Below are 6,999 nucleotides of genomic sequence, written 5' to 3'. Positions count from 1 at the left end.
AATATCAGGACAACAAATGCCTTGGCGCACGGATTGGACGGTCCCGTGAAGCGTTGGGAATGTCCGGTAGATGGCAGCAAACAGCACTCCAGGGAGCAGGAGCCCGCCGAGGCGAGCGGCTGCGGGCGGCTCCAGCAGCCCCAGTGCTGGCGATGACATGGGGTTTATCTGCTCCCCAGTATGAACCAAGCTCATTTATTTGATTCTTTGCAGGGAGGCAGCGAGAACAAAGCCACAGGAGACTTTCACAATGCTGCACTCAACCGATGGTAAAAATACAGAAGCACTTTGAACTAACTCGCCGTTTTCATTAAATTTGTAACGATCTGAATCATTTATTTCCCCAAATGAAGGCTATCACTATAGGTCCCGTTGCATAAATCAGGCAGGCCATTAAAAATAGTTTCAGGAGGAGAGCAATTTGGTATGAAATGAAGGTCAATCTCATTAGATCACTGTAGCAGGTATCCTAATAACATCCTGGCAGAAACGAGCTATCTCATTACAGAAGTTGTATTTTGTTTGAAATATTACATTGTCATTAAGTGAGCACTAAAACAGACATAATATTGGGTGACATAAATTATTCCCCTGAAAAATTGGCTGACACAGAGGTGCTAAGTCAATAATGAGGGTACAAAACAAAGCTTAACAACTTCTGTTTTCTCTAGCTGAATTCACCTACTTGATACCAGTTTGCTTTGTTCCTACTTCTGGATACTGAGCCACACTTGGCTTGCCAGAATTATGCAGAGGGATGATTCCAGACTGCAACTCAGCAAACTACAACTGGTAAGGAAGATGTTTCATTTTCTTTGTAACAGTTGAGGAGGGAGGACTAAGTCGCTGTTAGCTGGGAAACACAAAAATTTAGAAGGGAAAAGGGACATTTACAGAGTACAGAATTGAACATTGCTTTTAGAAATACAAAAGAAGGAGTTACTTTCCCTTTAATTATCCGCACTCATGTGGAAAGTACCAAGTGTGGTTTTACAGATACACTACTGGAACCACAGCTGAATATATGGATGTGTTTAAACACTGCCCTGGAGCTATGTCATGGCACTTAACACCTGGCAGGATTACGCTGAGCATCTACTCCAAGCTAATCGATGGTAACCATAAAGGTATCACCTGATCACTCCAAATGGGATAGGCAGAATAGCCAGGGAGATTGCTCAACAGGTACAAGAGTCCTGCTTTCCAGAAATTCCAGACCTCCTAGGTATCAACTAAAGACTCAAAATATACCTGTGAGGTACACCAACAGCCTCAGGAAATTGTGCAGAAACCAGAAGAGGAGGTTACATGAATTTCCCAGTACCAAGAAGTGAATCCAGGCAAGTTTCTCCATGCGTGGAGTATGTGCTTTAACTGCAATACCCCTCTTTCCTCCCAGTGTAATAGGATTGACCATTAGTAAACTGCGAAGATTGTTGTTAAATGGTGTGTGTACAAACACAGATGCTAAATCTTAGAGCAGCCCACAGTGGCTACAGATGGCACCAAGAGAACAGTTTGGTAGTGCTGTTTTGCAGCAGTAAAGGCAGCCCTGCTAACTAGTTTGTGCCTAGAGCTTGGGTTTTTTAGGGAGTTTGGGGGTGGGGTTTAAGAGTTATCAATTTCCCAAACAAGATAGAGAAATACCAGTTACAAGAATCACATATTTTAATGATATTTTCTTTAAAAGCACTTCACTGCAGGTTCTGCAATGACCTCTGACAACAGTACCTAGTGTCTGAGGCAGGGAGGCTGCACAACACCTTACAGAGACACCCAAGTCCCTCTGTTCCCCAAGCCATGCCCCCAGGGTGTACCACCACATAACCAAAATGAAGTCATCATACCCATCATGTAATGGGGAAACAGGGACATGCATGCTGCATGATGTGCCCATGCACTTCTACAAGCCAAAGTGTGAGGAAGCCTATTTATTTGATTTGGTTTTCTGCCTGTCACTGACTTACTTATCTCACTTATCTTACTTATCTTACTGATAAGACTTACTATCTTATCTTTACATCAGCTTTAAAATCTTCTGTTTTCTTTGTGAAACACTTTCTTAGTAGGTAAAAAACTTAAATAGCTAGGGTGAGAGAGTCATGAGTTGGATTGAAGTGAATGCTGTAAAAGAGAAAAGGCAAAACAGAGTATGTGCAAGGAACAGGCATGGCACAGTACAAAGAGCACAAAAGCTTACAGAAGATGACCTTAAGAGCTGAATTTTGAACAAAAATCAAGCAGCACATGACGATGGTTTATACAGTATCTGTTTACAGCATGTTAAATTCATAAAAGTGGAAATGATTTGACAGACTGTATGTATTTCATCATTCTTGAGAGACATGTGGCTTTAGTTAATAGCAATAACTGCACTGGAAATCTGTAAGAAATCATGTGCACCTTTGGCTGAGAGTTGCAGGGAACAGAAACAGTTTAGATTCAGGAGAGCTCATCTGGCCAAACCCCTAAGCTGCTCATTCAGGGTCCTCTATGCTTAATGGATTGAGAGGTATCCCTTAAGGATGTGGTCCATTTCATCTTAAATACGTTCTTTAGGATGGGATGAACCATCCTTTCATTTTCCACTGATTACAGAAGCAACCTGGGGAGGTAGCTTACATAGCCGGTCAAGGCTAGACAGAAACTGAGTATCAGGTAAGGTGAAACGCATTCCAGGTTCTTGGAAGGTGAAGTCTGAGAAGCATTTCTGCTGCCCACTGTTCATTTCTGCCTATGCATGCTGGGTTGTTGCACATTCTCTTGGGGAACGTTCAGTGAACAGACTGGGGAAAAATCCAGGTTAAAAATACAACTTTTTATTCCCCCGAGGTTTTTTTTTACCATAATCTGCTCCCGCCTCTTGGTCTCCATGGTTACTCAAATACTTATACTGGTAACTTTGTTATTGCCATGGGAAGAAGGGTTAGGGAGAAGGAAGAAGCTAGCAGAAGGCTGCTGAGGCTGACAGTGCTGCAGAAAGGGAAATCCCATCAAACTATGCTCTGAGATTTCACAAACCTTTCCTTTACAGCAGGTCTGATTTAAGAAGTTCCCATCCCCCAGTCACTGCAGCAGTGCCCAGCTGTTTGTGAGTAAAAAAGCATCACCCTCTCTTCAAATAGGTGCACTGGCCCAACCGGAAAGGGAGTGGGGCAGTGCGGGGCCAGGAGTGTACGCCCGCAGGTGTGGAGACAGAAGGGCTTTGTTGGTAGGCTCTGCTGCCAAAGGACAAGTCATGTTACACTGAAGCCATTTTCCAGGATATAGATCCTGAAAAATGCGTCAACTGGAGCTGGCAGAGAGCTCACACAGAAGATGTAATGATGGGGGAGTGTGGAGGGAGAAAGTGCTATTTGCGGTTTGGTGTAGAAGACTCCGAAGAACAGAATGGACAGTGCTGTGATTTCTCCCTTTTCCACATGAAATGGATGAACTACACAGATTCAGTTGCTCTCCAGCATCAGAGTGGACTTTCAGGCAAACCTACACCTACTTCTTAATAAAAACAACATTAATGTGCCTCTGGGAAGCTGCCAATAGCAGTGACACGTTTTCAAATGGAATTTTTTCATATCTTGCCTTTTCACTGTATTACTCCTTTGGATCTGTATGCAGAATCATTTCAGATCCTCACATCAGGCCTTTAGCTTCAAACTGTTTTCATGTGGTACTTCTTGAACCTGCAAGGTCTCCCTCCAGCATGCCAACACTTACCAGGACACCACAATGCCTGCTATCAAATGCATGTTAGAATACACCATGTTAGAGCACACAAACATCCTGCATGCTATCCAGTGTATTAGAGCAAGGATATATTATTACACAATTAGTTCATGAAAATTATATTTAAATGCAGTATATGTGTGTGTGTATGTCTTTATTATTGAAAATTATACTTCATGTAGGTCAAGTCAAATGATAGATGGTATAAAGAAAATATGCTAATCTCAACCTTCCTTTCCCCTCAGTTATGAACGGTGCTCCTAGTTCCTTCTATATCCCTTCTACATCCCTTCTACGGCAATAAAATGGACGTTGCTTCCAACACTTGATCCCTACCTGATGATCAATGATCATTTGATCATTACCATTGTACTCTCAGCGTACAAGTCCATCAGAAAGTGAAGAAATGCATGATGTGACTTCCATGAGATCATTTACTACCAGTGAAGGGCAGTTAATGGATTGCAAGTCATGACTGGCACTCCTGGGAGCTACAAAATCAGATGGATGGGAATCAAAGTGGTAAGAGACCTCTCCTGCTCCAGAACACTACAGACTCAATTTAACAATAGCTGCCCTCCCTACTTAACTGACAGTCCCAGTTTCCACCTATACTCACTGGTTTACAATACCAATGCAGGCTCTCATTTGCTAACTGTACTTCCAAATGATGAATGAAAAGATTGATCAGAAAAATGGTTGTCAAGTCACTTTACTATGCATCCTTCAATGTTCATGGACCTTTCCAATCTATTACACACTTCAAAGTATTGAAGAAGCTTATGATTACCTCCTCAGGAGCTGCTGAAAAGCATGAGATTCCTCTTTACTACCCAATTCATTGAAATGGAGTTAACTCATTTCTATTACATTTACTATTGTTTGTCCCAAGAGCAAGCACACAGTTTTACTTTCCTAATGCATGCCTGCAAATGGAAATTATCACTGCTGTGCTATTGTCTACAGCCCTGCCTAGATAAGTCATTTATAACAGTCTAGACTCAAACGCACCAACGCAAAATGCACTGTGCCCACAGAATTTAATTCCCAGTGTTTATGGAAAAAAAACAGAGAGTTGAATCAGGCATAATTAAACTGAAGGGCAAACTACATCATAATTGTATCTGCTGGCACACTTGCCTCTGCACTTCCAAGTCTGCAAAACAACTTCTCAAGCCACTTACCTTAACCAGCCATTCAGTGCAGTCTGTGCCATGATGGTGTCTTAGATTAAACACTAAAGATTGAGCCTCTGAGTCCACAAATGATGCAGCCAGTCTCTTGCTAGCACACTTGCATTCTGTATTTGAGAACTTGGAGCCACTCTTGCCCCACACCTGTCATTAGTGTTCTGATCCTCTCACTATCTCACAAGTGGAAGTGCAGGATATCCTTGCACACATTTCTGGTACACGCTTCTGAAAATACTGCTATGATGATACAAGCTGAATGTTGTGAAATGCTGGATAAACACTCTTTGAAGAATTTCAAAGAGGCTTAAACTGTATTAAAGACAAAAGCACATCTCAGCAGTCAAGCTACCTGTCCACATCAAGCAAAGCGGAGAAGATCTAAGCAGCAAAGCTTTGCTGGAGACAGTTTAGTCCAATTCAGTCAAGCCAGCTATTGAAATTGCAGCCAGTTTTCAAACTACTTGTTACAACCTGCTTCTAGCATGCCTTGCTCACCGCTCTCCTGGGAACTGCATTGCCTATCCTCAGTTCAGCAAGCCGTCCCTCCTCCTCTACCTGTGCAGGCAGAGAGCTAGAATTTCCTGCCTGCGTTCCCATGGAGGGAGGAGGGACAGTTTCTGACGGCATCTTACTGCTTGCCCCATCTTTTCCCTAAATGTCACTTGCTTGGTATGAGATGACAGCACAGGCTAGCACCTTGTTCCAGAGAGAGTGTGGATTTGAAGTTACAGGGATTGATAATACTCCAAACTTTTGCATGTGTTCTCCAAAGGACCAAGAGTATTTCACTGCACAAAAGCCTGACAAAAACCCCGATGAAAACCTCACACTGGCATCCAGTATCAGCCAGCTTTCTGTGCATGACAGCAGCAAGACAGCACTGCGAAGAAGAATGCCAAGCACTGTTATATTTACTTTTCTCCAGGAGCCATGCTGAGAGGAACACTTGGCATGTATCTTTTTCTTGGTGCTTGATGTTACTACCATGTGAGTCCAGACCACACAATCCTTCTGCCCACTCAAAAGACTGGCTGCAGTCTCTCCATTCCTCCTCTCTCCCTGACACCCTTTGCCACCCTCCCCATGAGCCCCTTTTGTTCCCAGCACATATAAACCTCCAACCCCACCACAGCCCCACACATAACAGCACATTTCTCCTCCCCAAGCATAAAGTCCTAGCCCTTTATTGCATCCTTTTCATCATTCTCAGTTATCAAAGCTAGATACAAAAAAGAAACCAAAGATTGTTTAGTGAACACCCATTGCTATGAATCTGCAACAAAATATGTGTTGTGGAAGTAGAGAAAATTAATACAGAAAATCAGAGCAGGCTGTTATGTTTGCTAAGTTCAATACTGAAATTGCATAACAGCGTTGTTGTACTAAAATCTTTCTTAGAGTTTTTAAATATCATCATTAACCCTTTTTTCTATCAAACTCCTCTTAGAAAGCCTTTTTTTCTATCAACTCATAGTGGCATTTTTGATAGTATAATCTATATACACTTAAAAATACCATATGTCACAGAATTGTAATATGTAAAGCACAAACAGCACATTAGAAAGCAGAAATTACAAGACATAATCACACCCTAAATGCCATAAATTGAATGGAAAACCACATTAATAGTGCAGACAACTTTGAACATATTTTCTGGGTACATAAATCCATTTTTGTGACAGAAAATGGCCTGATAACACTTTGAAGATTGGGAAGTTTCATCCATGAGCATATAAGGACTTGAAAGCTGAAAAAAAGACTTAGTATCTCCATGGCATCTAGGAACTGGGTCTGGATATAACTTCCCAAAACTGTAGGAGGGGAAAAAAAAACCCAACTTTGCTACCATGGAAACAGAGCAGGGGAATATAAGTGATTACTTGTCTGCCTTCACCAGACTGATTCCTAAAATGTTAAGACCCTCAATAACATGGGTAGTTTTATTTCTGCCCAACACATAAATCTGCTAGAAAAAAGGACAAGCTATTGAGCGAGCTCACCAAGCAGGGTAGAGCAGCTCAGGAATGACAGGTATTTCTAGGAAAAGCGGAGGATTAGAATGGAGAAAGAGAATAAAAGA

Source organism: Strigops habroptila, chromosome 9 (genome assembly GCF_004027225.2).
Source record: "Strigops habroptila isolate Jane chromosome 9, bStrHab1.2.pri, whole genome shotgun sequence".
Lineage (NCBI taxonomy): Eukaryota > Metazoa > Chordata > Aves > Psittaciformes > Psittacidae > Strigops > Strigops habroptila.
This window is presented reverse-complemented; position numbering follows the sequence as displayed.